This window comes from Rhinichthys klamathensis, unplaced genomic scaffold (assembly GCF_029890125.1).
Source record: "Rhinichthys klamathensis goyatoka isolate OS25496 unplaced genomic scaffold, OSU_Roscu_1.1 h1tg000369l_1, whole genome shotgun sequence".
Lineage (NCBI taxonomy): Eukaryota > Metazoa > Chordata > Actinopteri > Cypriniformes > Leuciscidae > Rhinichthys > Rhinichthys klamathensis.
The window spans coordinates 690016-706919 of NW_026606877.1; positions in this window are offsets into that span (position 1 = coordinate 690016).

Consider the following 16904-nt stretch of genomic DNA (forward strand, 5'->3'; position numbering starts at 1 on the left):
CCCAGAGACCGCCCGATCAAACACTTTTCTCATCTCGGCGGCGAGGGTCTGGAACGAGGCGCAGCATGGGTTTTGATTCTCCCACACCGCCGTTCCCCATAGCGCCGCCTTCCCCGTCAACAGAGTCAAAGTAAAAGCTACCTTCGCCTGTTCGGTGTTAAAGGTGCGGGGCTGTAGTGCAAAGTGCATTGAGCACCGAGTGATGAACGCTCTGCAGTGGGAAGGTTCTCCTCCATATGCTTCAGGAACAGGAAGGCGTGGCTCTGGCTGGGAGGCGCTCTCAGGTGGTGTGGGGGGAACGGCTGGTGTGGGCGGCGCAGTGGGAACTCGTAGGCGTTGGATCTGCTGGGTGAGCTCGGACACCTGCGTCACTAGGGCTTGTACTGCGCGTCCCGTACCGCCGATCTCTCTCTCTTGGGCATCCATTCTGCGAATGCTATGGTGGATGAAATCCTCCAGGGATGATGAAGACGCACTTGCTGCTTCCATCTGTTGGTCAGTACGTTCTGTCATGATCGCGGGATGAAAGACAGGAAGCAGATGCAAGTTACTCTTTTAATGATTATATATATAAGATGAACACACAGTACAGCCGATGGTGAAGTGACGCAGGGGCTTCGGTGGCCAGGACTCGTGCAGACGTGCAGTGAAGACGTGACGACAACGAAAACCCCAATCCACTTGAACACGATGACGAACAGGAACACCAGGCTGGACAGGACACAGGAACACCGACACCGAGGACCAGAGACAACGTACTGACAAAGGATGTAGAAACAGAGGTAAGCATATATAGGGTTGAGAGATTGCGTGCAGCTGGTGAATTGATGATGATCAGCTGGAGCGGATCCGGAGTGCCAATCATTCACGCCCACACGCACGTGCACTCATACAACAACATAAACACGAGACAAGAAGAGAGCAGAGAATACGTATACCGTGACACACATGCATACATGCATACATGCATACATACATACATATTGACCCCAAACCTTTGAACGGTACGTTAAACATTGCCATCAGCTATTCAAGTAATATATATATGGAAAACTGGAAATGTCACCTATATTTCATAGAATGTCCCAGCTGTTCAAGACGTCCTCAAAACAATGCGTTTCTCCAGCCAGGTGAGACAGTAACCTTTCCATTTCTTCTCTTTTTTTTCTGAATTGAATTTAAGGGTCATGTAAGATGGTGGGGTGATATCTAACATCATATATAGTGTCTAGTATTTCATTCATTTAATGTGAGGAAAGTGCAACCATGGATAAAACACCCTTTAAAGCACTCTTGTAATAACCTTGACCTAATGAAATGTGACTAGAGATGCTTTCATATTGGTAATAATGTCAAGTCACCGTGATGTGTATTTTCTCACTTATGTCACATTGCATTTATTTTAGACTGAAAGAGGGAGGAAGAGAGTGGTCAGACATCTTTCTGGTTCTGTCGATTACTTTTCTTTGGTCTTTTGCATTACAAGGTTGATGCATGGTCAGCATGGTCCCAAAGGATTAGCAAACCATTACACATGACTCTGAAACAGACCTTTTATATATATGTATAGGCCAACATCAAAAATACAGTAAAAAGAGTAATATTTTTTAAATATTACAATTTAAAAGAACTGTTTTCGAAAATATATTTAATATATTTTCAAATGTTATTTATTCCTTTGATGGCAAACCTGAATTTTCAGTATCATTACTCCAGTCTTCAGTGTCACATGATCCTTCAGAAATCATTCAGATATGCTGATTTGGTGCTCAAAAAATATTTCTTGATATTATCAATGTTAAAAAAAACCTGAATAGAAAATAAATGATTTGTTTTAGAACTCTTGGTTTAATAATATTAATAATAATTGCATTTCTTAAATTTAAAAGCAAAAGACCTCAACCTTGCTGCAGACCTTCAACATTAGATATTCAAAAATGTTTAAAATTAGAATGAAGCATCAGTACATATTTAAAAACCTGATGAATCCTTTCAATGAGGAGGAACTTTTATTATTTAACAGATTTGTGTCAGTAAAAATTCTGAAATGTGTATTTATTTGTAAGCTTACTGTAATAAATAATAGTGTCTCGTGAAAGAATCACCATACAACAATACATCAATAAATGTTTTATTTATTCGAAACCATCTGATACTGACATGCAGATCTAGCACTCTACTAAAACACATGGCATTAAGATGTTTTATTTTTTATTTTACCTTTATTTTACCAGGAAGTCTCATTGAGATCAAAAATCTCTTTTACAAGAGAGACCTGGCCAAGGTAGCAGCCAAGATACATTCTGTCCTTGTCGGAGCCCCAAAGAGACATGAATAAATACTCTGTCCATACATAAAAATGTCCTGCTGAAGAGAACAAAGAGGGAATACTCAAGTTACATTTGAGCTATTAAGTTACAATGGCAAGAGAATTTGCAGAACCATTGATTATTAGTTACAATTATGAAATGTTTATTAACGCTGCCATGTGAACTGATAAAGCACACAAGCTCTTAAATAAGCTGTAAGCCATATATCACACCATACTCAACCTTTTTTCGACATTTGAAAGCACCTAATGTACCATCCTGTGCATGCTCGACTTGCCTGCAAAGCGATGTTTCTGTAAGCCTTACAAATGGCTGTAATCCCACCTTTTAAAGAAAATCAAAACAATGAAAGGCCAGTATAATGAGTTAATGGAGGAACTGTATGGGGTTCATTTCAGGAGCAAAATTGCATTCATGCTGGCCACTGTCACAGAGGTGTTCCCATTCCAGTGGGTCTAATAGAGGGCTTATCTGATCCTGGTGAGCCTCTGATCCACACTTTTCTACAGCACAAAGTGCAGCATATCTCTGGGGGATTAGACGGCAACTGCAGCAATGCCCTCTCGCTCAAAACTCACATCTAATGTGTGTGCATGTGTGTATTTGAGAAGGCACGAGGGAGATCACAGCTTGCACGCCTTCTCCGTGATGGGGGTGGATCAGTGCCATCTGAAAGAAAGCATATATCACACACACTATACACAGCTGTTGCATGCATAACACCTATCACTGGTTTTACTGTGCATGGTCCCTTTATAGACCACCAAACTCATCTGAGGTACTTTAGAAAAAGTGTGTGTATGTGTGTGCAAAGAGGCTTTGAGATATCATCACACCCGCCTTTTGCTTCAAGGTAGGAAAACTTTCTTTGTGGAGGCGAGAATTGCTGAATTAGAAATTGAGCAGAATCGCATCACATTCAGAGAGGAATCATTAAACACTAACACATTCTTTGTGTCACAGACTTGTGTGAAGCCTGTGGAGCGACTTGTGAAAAAGCAACCGGGCAACTTCAGGCCTGAGAAACAATAACTTTTTTGGTGTCTTTTTGAATATATGTCGGCCATGAATGTGCTTCGCAGAGCTGGATCAAGGTGAGCATTTCAAGTTAAAAAGTATGTATATATATAGAAAACCCTTATTTGTCGGCTGTGGATGTGTGGAGCCTTTGAAGCTGCCTAAATTTGGATTTTGGACTGTCAAAATGGTCTACATTAGGCACCAATTAATTTGCATTAGATGGAGAAAAATCCTTAATGTTTTCCTCCAAAACCTTAATTTCTCTTCTGCTGAGGTAAACAAGTCATATGCATCTATAATGGTCTTGGGGTGAGTAATTTTTGGGTGAACTAATTGCTTTTTAAAAATCATATTACTTAGGCTATTTAGCTTTTTATTAATACTTATAAAGTACATATTAATGCCTTATTCTTCATGACCATACTCTATAACTGATAGAACCTTAACCAAGAGTTTTCCCTCAATTGACTCTTAACTACTGCTTAGTAAGTAAGGTAGTTGTTGTACACGAATTACGATCTTACAGTTTTTCTCGATTGCTTAAACACATTTCTTGAAACTATGCCTCGTATTCTCAAAACAGTAAACACAAATCCATAACGTCTCACCCAATTCCCCAAACATCCTATTTTCAGGTCAAAATGACGCTCTACACTCAAAACCATTCACTCTTGCTGAAAAACCAAACTTTGCCCTCAGACAGGACACACAAGCCCTCAAAAATACACACACTACAACATAGTCTTACACACTGGTGCTATAAATTCAAAACAACATTTCCAAAACTGGTAAGTCATGTTGTTTGTGGTTGCTTGTGGAAATGTTTGTCTCTTATTCAGTGATAGAAATTTGTTTGCCACCACACCTTCCTGAAGGTTCTGATGATGGAGGCGACGGTGAAGCGACTCAAATTTCGCTGAACTCGTTGCCCAGCCTCCCTCATAGTCATACCATGGACAAGGACATGGCCAACTAAAGTGGCTTGAATTTCATCCGAGACTGCTTCTCTTCTTGCCCTTGCCCTTCCTCCTCCTTCTCCTCCTCCTCCTCCCCCTCAGTAAACTGATTTTTATCTTTTATAAAATATTGTATAACCTTTTATCTATCTATTGAAGGATCTGACTGATGTGTGTTCAATTTTGACACTTAGTGTTTTCACCTGGGTAATTGTGTGCTAACTGAGCTGAAGCTGTGCTGACTTGAGTGAACAATATTGAATGCCAGTGCTTTCTAAATTACCACGTGGTGTAGGCAATGAGAAATGAAGGGAATTGTGTGTAGAGTTTTGCTGTAACAGTTCAACAAATCTGACTAATTTGTCAAAACAGGGGAATAGTGTTTATAGTTCAGTGAAATGGGTGTGCTTTTTGATAAATGGCATTATAGTTTTGAAATTTTAGTTCAAAAGCCTGGTTATAGTGTTTAAACAATCGATAAAAACTCTAATATGGTATATTTTGTTCAGTATTGACCTTATGAGGGCGTAGTACCACAACATTAGCAAAGACTATAGATATACACATGCCGTGCACTCCTACTAATGAACGGGAGAAACTGCAATGCGCAATATGGCAGAATATGTCCTGCCTTCTGAATAAAAGAGCCAATCACTTACTGGTAAAGCCATTGCATCACTGCAGCTGCCATTAGAAGTCCCAGTTCCCATAAAAACCTGAGACTCTCACTTAGGACTGCACATGCTCATTGGCTCATCTAGACTGGAAAACAAGCTTTTTTTAAACACTATTTGAGCATAAGAAACTAAATTTATAGTTCATGTCAGATTTTGTTGCTGATTTGAAATATGTTTTTTTTTTTAAATTGTGAGTTCGAGAGTTCCCCCATTCAAATAGATAGGTCTTGAATGACCGAAACAGCTAAACGTTGCAAATATGGCAGCCAAGTGAAAAAGATTTTCTTTGAAAGGACTAACTTTGATGTTTTTCATTCTCCCTTAATAACATTTAATAAATACAGTCTATTCGTATGTAACAACACACATAACTACAAGTCTTGATAGTGTTTAACCAACTCTAATAAAGTCTGTCTAAGTCTGAATATATTCTCCATTCTAAAGTGAGGTGTTGCTTATAATCATATATAGGCTGTGTGTGTGTGTGTGTGTGTGTGTGTGTGTGTGTGTGTGTGTGTGTGTGTGTGTGTGTGTGTCAGAACTGTGACAGTGAGTTATTAATCATTTAGATATGCAGATATACAAAATCAGCTATGACTTTTAAATATGCTTTGCATATCTGATGGAAAGTCACTTATGTGACACACAATGCTGCTCCTTTTTTATTGGTTTAAAATAGAGTATTAACATTTTTTTTTTAAATATATATGCTAAATAAGAGTAGTGCACAGTTTAACACTGTATTTATTGATCCATAGAGCTTGAAGAGGACTTTTTCTTTAAATGTCTAACATTTCCTCACATCAAATGAGTGGAAAGACCCAAATGTATGCACAGCTATATAAATTTATAAACAAGACAAAAATAATGCAAAACTCACTCAAAATATTCTGAGGTTTGTGGTTTCAAGTTTTTTCCCCTATGTTATAGTGCCTTGTTTTCTATACTTATTCTTCTTTTTCTTTTCTATTTTTAAGATAACTAATAAAGATGTGTTTGGAGTATTTGTTACAATAAATACAAAACACAACTAATGATTAAACAAGACACATATTGACACAATCCTGAATCAAAAAAACAAATAAATTGAACTATAAATAAGGATTTCAAAATAATTCACATGAACAAACACAAGACAGGGAAATCATTTAAAATGCTCATTAATTATTGTAGATAGCAAGACATGTAATCTTAAATATTTATTCATCTTACCTCAATCTTAAATATTTATCTTAGATATAAAATATTAATTTAAAGGCCAAATAGTCTGGGACATTGGTTTTAACTGCAAAGCAAGATGTTGTGTATTGTTCATGTAGTGTGTTTTAAATCATTTGTTTTACATGCCTTTATCTTGTTTTTCCAGGATAAAAACAGAACAGAATGGCTGCAATTTTTCAGGCTCTATGGCATAGTTTTATGAGAGCTACTATCATTTTATCATTGCAGAGGGCAGTAAACTTGACTTTCTCTTGTTAAAAATGTATCCATTTAAAATATAGCTGACTTTTAGTAGGCACCGCAAATTTAAATACAAGCAATCAAACATTTAAGCTCTAAAAAAGTAGTTAAAACCTGAAAGAAATTAGCTGTTTTAATGTGAAATATGCTTATTAAGAAATGCATATTAAATTATCTTGAGAGCTATATTGATGACATGCACGTGGACAGCATAATGTGCTGTTTTCTTTAGCTGTTTCATTATGAACCTCTTTTCCCAGTCTGTCAGTGACGCTTTGCGGTGCGTTACCCAACTGGTTGCAAGTTCTGTTGAGCTCTGTTGGCAACGACGGAACTTGCGTCAAGTTGGCTTTAGGAAATGCACCCCTGTTTAGTTCTAGTCTCTACGAAGTCTCTCCTTTAGAAAAGCACAATATGCTCTAATTGGTCAGCTGGACCAGTGTCAGCTGGTAATTGGTCAGCCACTTCAAGCGTATTCACACCTTTTAGCACAACCATGAGTTTCAACACACTAACGTACCTTAACTAGGCCTCGTCCCATATTGCTGTATATGTCTGACTCTGGGCGGGAATTATTCAATGAGGAATATTGTGTTCATTTCAGGGAGTTCAGAAACAGTGCCTACTAATATAGAGAATAACTCCCTTTGGAGTGGACTTTGTGCTCTGTAACTTTGCAGACTGTTTTCATGCATGCTAAAACAACAACATTACACGGTAAAGAGAGCTGAAAATGTAAAAATGCATAACAGATCCTCTTTAAATGGTCATTGACAAAACTAAATTCCCAAATACTGTGAACAATGAAGTATTGAAGCACTCAACAGCCAACACAAATCACCACAAATCTGGTACAAAATGCATAAGACAAGGGCAAAAAAACAATAAGAACACAACAAGAAACATTATTTGAGCATGTTAAATGTAATTAAGAGCTAATATCAAATACCACAATTTTCCAAACAAGAAATTCACCTGACTTCTTACAGATTTTTTACCAAAAGAAGGTGAAAAAAAAGAAAGAAAAAGGGCAGGTTAATACATTTTATGCATACTAAAAATGTTAGCAGAGTAAAAACCATACTGGGCCTTTCATGCATAAGAGTGTGGTTTCTCAAGAAAATGGCGGTGTCAGCGTTTTGCTTGGGCCCTGTGCTCAGAGTGCGCTCACTGTGAAACGAACATTATTTCATTATCAAATCAATCTGCACTGACATTTATTGCATTTTTAATGAAAACCTAGAAATGTATCCACTACCAGCCTTTCCCTGCCTGCAACTGTTAATTCTGAATTTTCCTGATTTACAGCAAAAATGACTCTCAACAGTATTAGCAGTAAAATTAATGTTACTCGAACATTAATGTGTTTTGCACAGAGTCCATTCACACTTCCATGGTCACGACTTCTGCAGGGTGTTAAAACCTTCTGATGTGTGAGCTAACAAACGTATTTGAAGACTTTTTAATCTCTTTATACACTCTAATGTCCTTTTCTTATATATTTTATTACCTTGTAGGATGGGCTGATCTTCTCTCCTTATTTCCTTGTCCATTCTGAATTCTGAGTAGGAGGGCTATCCATCTGCCTGCAGACCACACATAAATAATAAGATGGCTCATAAATGAATGCAGACTGGATACTGATTTGTTAACAGGAAGCTTGGAAATTATTGATCTCACAATTGATTTCCAACCAGAAGATGGAGGATGTATAAGAAATACATCAGATTGAAACCCAGTGTTGTGTGCATGTGATATCTCTTGGAATATTGGAAGAATGCCCAAATATGCCTGTGATCTATGAACCAATGTATGCTAGAGTTCAGCTTTATGGCTGCACATATTTTTTTTTTTAGCTAGTGGTAAAGCAAAGCTAGGATTATGCTTAGTCTGTGTGTCAGCAGTTCATCATTTAGCAGATGACTCACAAACGCACACTTACTCCAGGAGACTCTTGGTCCCTCCCTACATGTTTTTCTTGTTCAAGAAGCCATTTCTTTCAGATGTACATCACAGTATAAGAAAATACTATCACAATTCCATTTCATGAAGACTTTTCATGATGACAAATTTTATACAGCAGTTACGTCGGGTCCTCAAATTTGATTCTAGTGGCGTTCCCTGATCGCTGATGGCCTACAGTCCAACAGCACTGGGACTTTTCACCATTTCCATCATTTTGCATGTCTTTGTGCATTCTAGACAGATTGTCAGTACATGCATACTATGCTGATGCCAAAAAAAATTTCACGCACACTGTCCACGAGCCGGAGTGGAAGCCAGACAAGGGAAGTATACTTTCAGCTTGACTGCGCGCGTACAGTACGGTGTACTAATAATGGAATTTGCATCATGTGCACTGTATGCATACTAGACTAGAGCAGTGGTTCTCAAACCTGTCCTAGGGACCCCTCGCCACTGCACATTTTGCATGTCTCCCTCACCTAACACACCTGATTCAACTTATCAGCTCATTAGTACAGACTGCAAGACTTGGGCCGTTTCTCAATACCAAGTACGCAAACTTCAGACTTGCGTCCTTGGTAGTTCGGACTTGCTAAGTTCGACTCAGGAGAACGAACTCCAGAGGACGAGAGGACGCATGTCCGGTTATTCTGCAAATGGAACAGCGGCGTTCTTGATCGCGTCACTCAGCACGTTCTGGCTACTCCGGTTATCTCTTTATGTATATTTTAGGCAACAATAAAAAGAAATATGCTACAACTCTGCCTCTTTTTGCCAACAATAAAACGAAATATGTTATAAAACACCACTCTGCCTCTTTTCATTAAAAAAAATCTTAAACATAGCCTAATGGCCATGTGGTTCAGGCAACGCGTACATTGATCATCTTCACTGCATATATTTATAACAACATGGACATGATCTTTTTGTTTTCATTTAAAAAATATTAAACATTATTGATTTTTATTGACATTTCACAAACAGAGACAGGGTTGTGTCATTTTATTTTATTGTACATATAGTGAAGAGAATGTTAAAATAAATATAAATATATATATATATATATATATATATATATATATTATATATATATATTGGTAACGCTTCCTTTTATAGTACAGTAATTACGTGTACTTACAGTGTACTTACCTAGAAAGTACTGGCTATAATAAGTACATAGTATGCACATGGGTAACAGGACTGTAAAAGGAAGCGCTACCTATATTTTAAAGTATATAAAATAAAATTACACAACCCTGTCTCTTTTTGTTAAATGTCAGTTTTAATAATCAATAATATCTAGCCTAAAAGGTATAGAAGCTATAATGAGAAATAAAGCAAACAATTCAGTCAAACATAAGTAAGCTCTCTAATAGGCTACAAAGTTAAAGTTAAATAGAAGTCAAAACTTCACTTTGCCCTCAGCCAAAACGATTTTTTTGCCATGGAACAAGCTATAGTTTAACGAGACCAAAGGTCGACTTATACACAAGACGAATTATACGTCAAATTTATCCACTAGACTAGAGACATCAGAGCCAGCGGCAAACCTCAGAAGCACTAGCCGAGGAAAAGCTGTTCCAGTCATTAATGAGCGCTGAGCGCCCGTTGAACGCCTGGATCTCACAACTCCGAAAACGTCAGATACATTTTTAAAATAGGCGCTATCTTTATAAATAAACCACAGATTTGAGCTTTAAACAACTACATTCTCGCCTGAAACACTCTTAAAATTACATTTCATGACACAATAACAGTAGTATTTTGATATTACGCGGGTTTTCTCCTCTGCTATTGACGCTTGCTGGTTGGTGCGAGATTCATTCTGGGATACCTGGCTGTCTCAAGTCCGCACAAGTCACCTCTCGATCATAAACAGTAAAAGAAAGCTCTCGATGCATCCTCGGTAAACGGGGATTTGAACTGGACTTGGCTAGATGTGAACTCTGAATTGGAACAGTACTTGGGCAGTGACTGATGACGTTTCACAAGTCTACAAGAACACAAGTACAGACAAGAACGCATATTAAAATAGGAAAACATAAAACGGGTAAATGTAATTATTGTGATCAGGCAGAAACAATTGAACATGTTTTAATAAAATGTGTAAAATATGTAAAAGAAAGGTTAGAAATTATGAAGGAAGTAAGGAACTTGGGTGTTGAATCATTTAATATGGAAAGCATTTTGAAAATAGATAAAGTAGATGAAGAACAAGATACAATATATAGTGCTATAATACAATTTGTTAAAGCAATAGGAATAGTCTGGAGAATTTAAAGTAAAATTATTATTATTTTATTATTATTTTTTTTCATACTTTTGTTTAAGTTGTTAATTTCCATATGTTTATTAGTGCTTCACACTCCAGTCCAGTTGGTGGCGGTAATGCACCGAAAGTTGGTTTGCCCACCGCCATAAAACTCCATTAGAAGAAGAAGAAGAACACATGTTGAGAAACGGCCTTGAATTTGGTGTGTCTGATATTTTTCAGCAACTTTTTCTGCAGGTTACTAGCATGTTACTCTTTAGTATTTTACCATAATAGATATTCTATTCCAAATTCAGCCACTGATGATGGTGTGTGTGTGTGTGTGTGTGTGTGTGTTGTTCAGAGATGCATACGTTAATTTTGTGCAGTATAAAGACAATAGTTTGAAATAATGTTTAAAATAATATGAAATCAAATTAAATACAACAAGTTTAAGCAATATATGTTTACAAGCTGCCCAATATTAACTTCTTGTTTATTGAAATGTTGAATAAATGCAATCCAAATGGTCTGAAAAACAGCATGGTAGTGGTCATGAAATTTGTTTGTGACATTTTTAATATAAATGTATTGCATTATTAACTTTTTTTTTTGCATTCCCCCCCCAGATCTGTCTAATGCTACTTTCCTTACCTGTGACTCCTTTCAACTCTGTAGCTGTTTTTGATCAATGCATTAGTAAATATATATGGCAAAATATGGACATATAAATACATATGGATGAAAGTGTCAGTACCACAGAGTTCTTGCCACATGTCATAGAATCCAAAGAGACTTTAAACAGGAGATCTCACAAAATAGTCCTTTGATGGGAAACTTGAATACATGAAGATCGCAAATAACAAAAACACGATGACCGACATCAAACTAAACCAAACAGGAAATATTTGTACACAAGGAAAAATGAGGGAACTGAACAGGAACAGCTGGATAAAGATTAACTAATTAAACGACATCACGTGAACGAAATGACTAATCAAACAAATTGAGAAACTAGGTCAAGACAGACAAACTAACAACAAAGGAAACTGATGAAAACAAACTGAAAGTCCATAATCATGACAAAACTATGGAACAATTTTATTTTTAGGACTTTCAAAATTTGTTGGTAATGCATGTACTTGACTTTTTAATGTTTAAAAAGCATAATCCTCTCCCCTGACTCTCTTTTGATGTGATTAACAGAGCCTAGGACTGTCACAGATAATTATCTGTACACCTGTTTCAATTATGTCTTTCAGGTAGAAGCGACATTTTATATATGCTATTCTAAAAATGATCACTTACAGCTTTAATTATCTTCAATGCTCGACAAGTACAAACTATCACCCAAGAGCAAAATACATAGTCATTTACAAACATGAACGAGAAAGGCATCAGAGCACAGCAGCAGAAAAACACTTTTTTTGTTACACATGCAAGATTAAATCACAAAGTGTGGGGAAACTGTAATGATATTATTTAATTATTGCATGTTTGCATTGAGATCAGTGTTTCCATTTCTAGTGAATTTTATGAAATATGCCATATGTGATGTGTTAACAGATAAGTAAAGACTCTTGCGTAAATCTACACTGCAAAATTAATGTTTTTACTTGTTTTCCAGTCCTTGAAACAAAATGAATTGCAACATTGCTGATGTCACCAGTGCACGGTCTTCCCTCACTGCTGAACTCCCTTAGCCTGGCAAGCCAGACCTACATCAAGATGTTAGGTCTGGGAACTCACAATTGGCATACCTCACTCCGAGGGGCGGGATAAACGGTTGTCTTTCAAAATCCCTCTGCACGCAATAGGATAGCACTACAACCAACCAGAGCAACGAACGGCTGTGGCTGAGTGAGTCCCGTTTTCCCCCCAGCGGAGCTAATTGATATAAACTTTTGACGTATCCAGTCGTCAAAACTCCGAACACATCTTCCTTTTTTAAGAATGACTTAAGTAACGTTCTCTTAACTCCAAGTCCTCCAGAGTCACGGCCAAAGCCGATTCGAAAGACCGCTGTTCGCCAGCAGCATCTTCTTTGTTTTCAAGTAGCAGGGAAATCACCTATGGAAATCACGCGGAAGCGTCACAACTCTGCCGTCATTATGTTAAGCCCGCCCACCAACTCTATGTGATTGGCCTGACCAGAGTTTGGTTTTTCCAGCTCGAATGCCAACGGAGAGTTGCTAGACCACACTGGCTGCAAAATAATTTTTGCTGCCACTAGGGTGCGTCTAGATTTCTAAGTTAGAACTCCCTCACACTCTAGACTACAATTCCCAACATTCCTCCTGCTCATCACCTGCACTTACTCAGCCATGATCTGCACCTGCACCTGATCAGCACACTCATCAACACAGTATTTAAGCACACAACTCAGTCACACACACATTAGCTGTGTCCCAATGTGAAGGCTGCATCCTCCAAGGCCGTATTTGAAGGCCGATTGCGTCACAGCGGCACAACAAAGGATGTCCCAATTCAAAGGCTGCACCCTCCGAAGGTCGCATTTAAATGCCAATTGCGTCACCGCGGTGCAATGAAGGCTGTCCCAATTCAAAGGCTACACCCTCCGAAGGTCGCATTTCAAGGCCGATTGCGTCACCGCGGTGCGATGAAGGCTGTCCCAATTCAAAGGCTGCACCCTCCGAAGGTCGCATTTAAAGGCCGATTGCGTCACCGCGGTGCGATGAAGGCTGTCCCAATTCAATTCTGCATCCTTCGAAGGCTGTATTCGAAGGCCGGTTGCGTCATTGCGGCGCGACGAAGGCTACCCTGATTCAAAAGCGACGCCAAATGCACCCTTCGTTTCCCCGTGAAAGAGAGGATACATAAATGGATCCTTAGCGGCTTATCCTACCCCATAAGTCATTGTGCGCCGGTGACAACAGCATTTTTATTTGAAAAAATGGCGGCCGAGAGTACGGTGGATGACGGCAAATTCACATTTAAATGTAAGTATGTTTTCATTTACTTCAATACCTAGCGAAGCCAGAGTTAAAAGTCACAAGTTTTTCTTATAAACTTCATCTTAACTCCTTCATCACCATTGCGTGGCTTCATTTGTCAGGTGGTTTGAGGCAAAACTTGTGCTAATATTAGTTTAATAATTGTTTCAGGGAGCAAGGGGCAGACAACGCAATTTAGCAAATTGCGGTCTGAAAATGACCATTTATTTACCTGGGCGAAAAACTCCACCAGCGTGGCTTGGAGGTAAGACAACAACCTATTTGTAATATTTGCAGTAGTCTGTCTCACTTGTGTATTATAAGAAATATCACTCACCCTATAAAGCCCACAACAATAAGAAAAGCAGTAGATAAGGCAATGGGGTTTCACTTTTGTGTTTTTGTAGTGCTGTCATGCAAGATATGTCTACAAAGGTTTTTAACTACATTTGAGTTTCCAGAAATATGATTTCTGAAATATTTTCCTTATGTGTCATATTTTGCAGTGTTAACAATGCACTACTGTTAAGATTGCACCCCTGTGTTAAGTACCCTTTTCTGCTTTTTTAGAGCAATTCTGGAGAAAATGGGTCTGCTGGGGCAAACTCCCATGCAGGCAAAAAAAAAAAAAAATACAAAGTAAGAAAGCTAATACACACATCTTTGCTTAAATTTATTGTGCCGTCGTTGTTGTTAACAGGCATGCTTTATTTGCTCTGACGTAGGATTGGAAGTATCCAGGGACAGGTGAGGGAGGAAGTGAGTGGGAAACCCACTGCTGTTACTTGGCCATGGTTTGTCCTCATGGATGAGGTGTTGGGACAGAGGCACTCCACCAACCCCCCTGTCCTCATTGCTTCGATCCCTGAGGACAGACCAGGGCCAAGTTCAGCAGTGGGTGCCCACGGTGAGGAGTCCGAAGCACCACCACCACCACTAGCAGGACCCGCACCACCACCACCACTAGCAGGACCCGCACCACCACCACTAGCAGGACCCGCACCAGCAGTACTAGCACCACCAGCACCAGCACGGAGAAAGCGGGATTATGAGGAGGAAATGCTAAGTTTAATTAGAGAGGACATGGCCCTGCAAAGGGAGGCAGAGGAGAGGAGAGCTCGAGAGAGAAGGGAGAGGATGGACAAGCTGTTTGCTCTTCTTGAGCGAATGGTGGAGAAGCAGTAGTTTTATTTTATTTATTTAAGAGGAAACTTACTCGGTTACCTAACGTAACCTCTGTTCTCTCTAGATGAGGGAACGAGTATTGCGTAAGTAACTTACGCTACGGGTAAAGTTATCTTTTCTCGAGATCTGAAGCCAAAAATGATCCTTAATTTTTCACACTTTGTCAACGCAGTGCAGCAGGCAGCAGACCAAAGCAGGCTAAGGGAGCGTGCTTATTGGCTGCCTCGCAGCAAATGCAGCAGCCTATCCATGAGCCTGGCGTGATGTCACGCCCAATGAGGACACTCCGCACGTCACAGCCCGCTAAAAGGGGTGTGTCTATGTGTATAAAGGGGAGGCTCAGAGGCTGATTCTCTGGTTTTCTTCTATGAAGCGTGTGAATACGGCGCGCGCGCTCTGTTGACAGCCGCGCCGTCAGAGCCACAGAGTCCAGTTCTATACCCAGAAAAGAAGTAGACTGACTGGGCAGTAATGAGCTCTTGGTCCAGTTGACCGTGAGACCCAAGCTTTCCAGGTGGCTGAGAAGCACTGTCCTGTGAGAAATCAGCTCTTTCTCTGATTGTGCTAAAATCAACCAATCGTCCAAATAGTTCAATATTCGCATTCCCTGACTCCGCAGGGGGGCGAGCGCCGTGTCTATGCACTTCGTGAATGTATGGGGTGCTAGGGACAGGCCGAACGGCAGGACGGTGTACTGGTATACCTGACCGTCGAAGGCGAATCTCAGGAATGGCCTGTGACGGGGTATGATTTGAATCTGAAAGTAAGCATCTTTCAGATCGAGGGTGATAAACCAGTCTCCTGGGCGAACATGCGAGAGGATTTTCCTGGTAGTGAGCATTTTGAACGGTCTCCTCATCAGGGCTTTGTTCAAATATCTCAGATCCAATATTGGTCTGAGGGCTCCGTCCTTCTTTGGAACGAGGAAGTAACGGCTGTAAAAGCCCGACTCTCTCAGAGAAGGGTGCACCCTTTCTATGGCCCCTTTGCACAGAAGTTTTGCTATTTCTGCACGAAGTAGATGTGCTACTTCCCCATTCACTCTCGTCTCGAGATGCGATATAAAGCGCGGGGGACGGCAAGCGAACTGTAGTGTATAGCCCTTCTTTACTGTGCTCAGCACCCATTCTGACGCACCCTGAATAGCATCCCATGCTTTTGCATGTAAAGCTAGGGGCAGAATGGGCTCCGGGTTCTGATCGCCGCACTCTGCGGGCTTGAGAACCCGAATCGGAGGCGCTCGCGCTGAGCGCGCGCTCTCTGTGCTTGTATACGGCAGCTCGCACATAGCGATGGCTGGCCGTTTTATATGTCCCGGTGGCTTTGTACGGGGAACATATCGTGTGGTATATGGGGAATGACCGTGAAACAGAGCGGGCAGTGGGTAGGCGTGTGCACAGAGTTGTGGGCACGTGATCTACATCTAACACTCGAGCGGCATTTGCCAGCTTCATGAGAGTGGGCTCTGTGAGAGACACGGGATTTATAGTGCTTGTGTGTAGGGGTGAACACTGGGATGTGGGCACATTTTCTACACTTGAAACACATGTGGCGTGAGCCGTAAAACCAGGCTTTATGCTTGTAGACTTGGAATTAAAGCCTCTTTTGTTTTCCCGTTATTATTTGATTTACGGGACCGGACACCAGTTATCTTGCCAAGAAAGATTTTATTCTTATATGTCAGGAGAGAAACTTCAAGATGTTGTATTCATGCCAGGTCAATGCGTTTCCGTGTTTCTCTGAGGTAGTACAGTAAGATTGAGTTTTTATACATCACAGAGAGTCTTACAGCTTCCTTGTAAGGTAACAAAACATGTTGCTCTGAGCTTCTTAAAATTAGAACGTATGTCATACGTATACGTTATGCTTAACATGTCACAATTCACTTCCATATTAAGAACTATCCTTGTTGTTTACATCTGTGATACACTCACATCAGCGGAACATGTTACATTGTACACACCCTCTAAGCAAAATATATCTTCTCCCTGTCTGACATATGATCATCCCATGGACCCATGCTATCTATAGCCCCTCATGCATTCAAACTCATGCTTTTGAAACTTCATAAGATAATACAACTGATTATGAATATTAATAAAGAA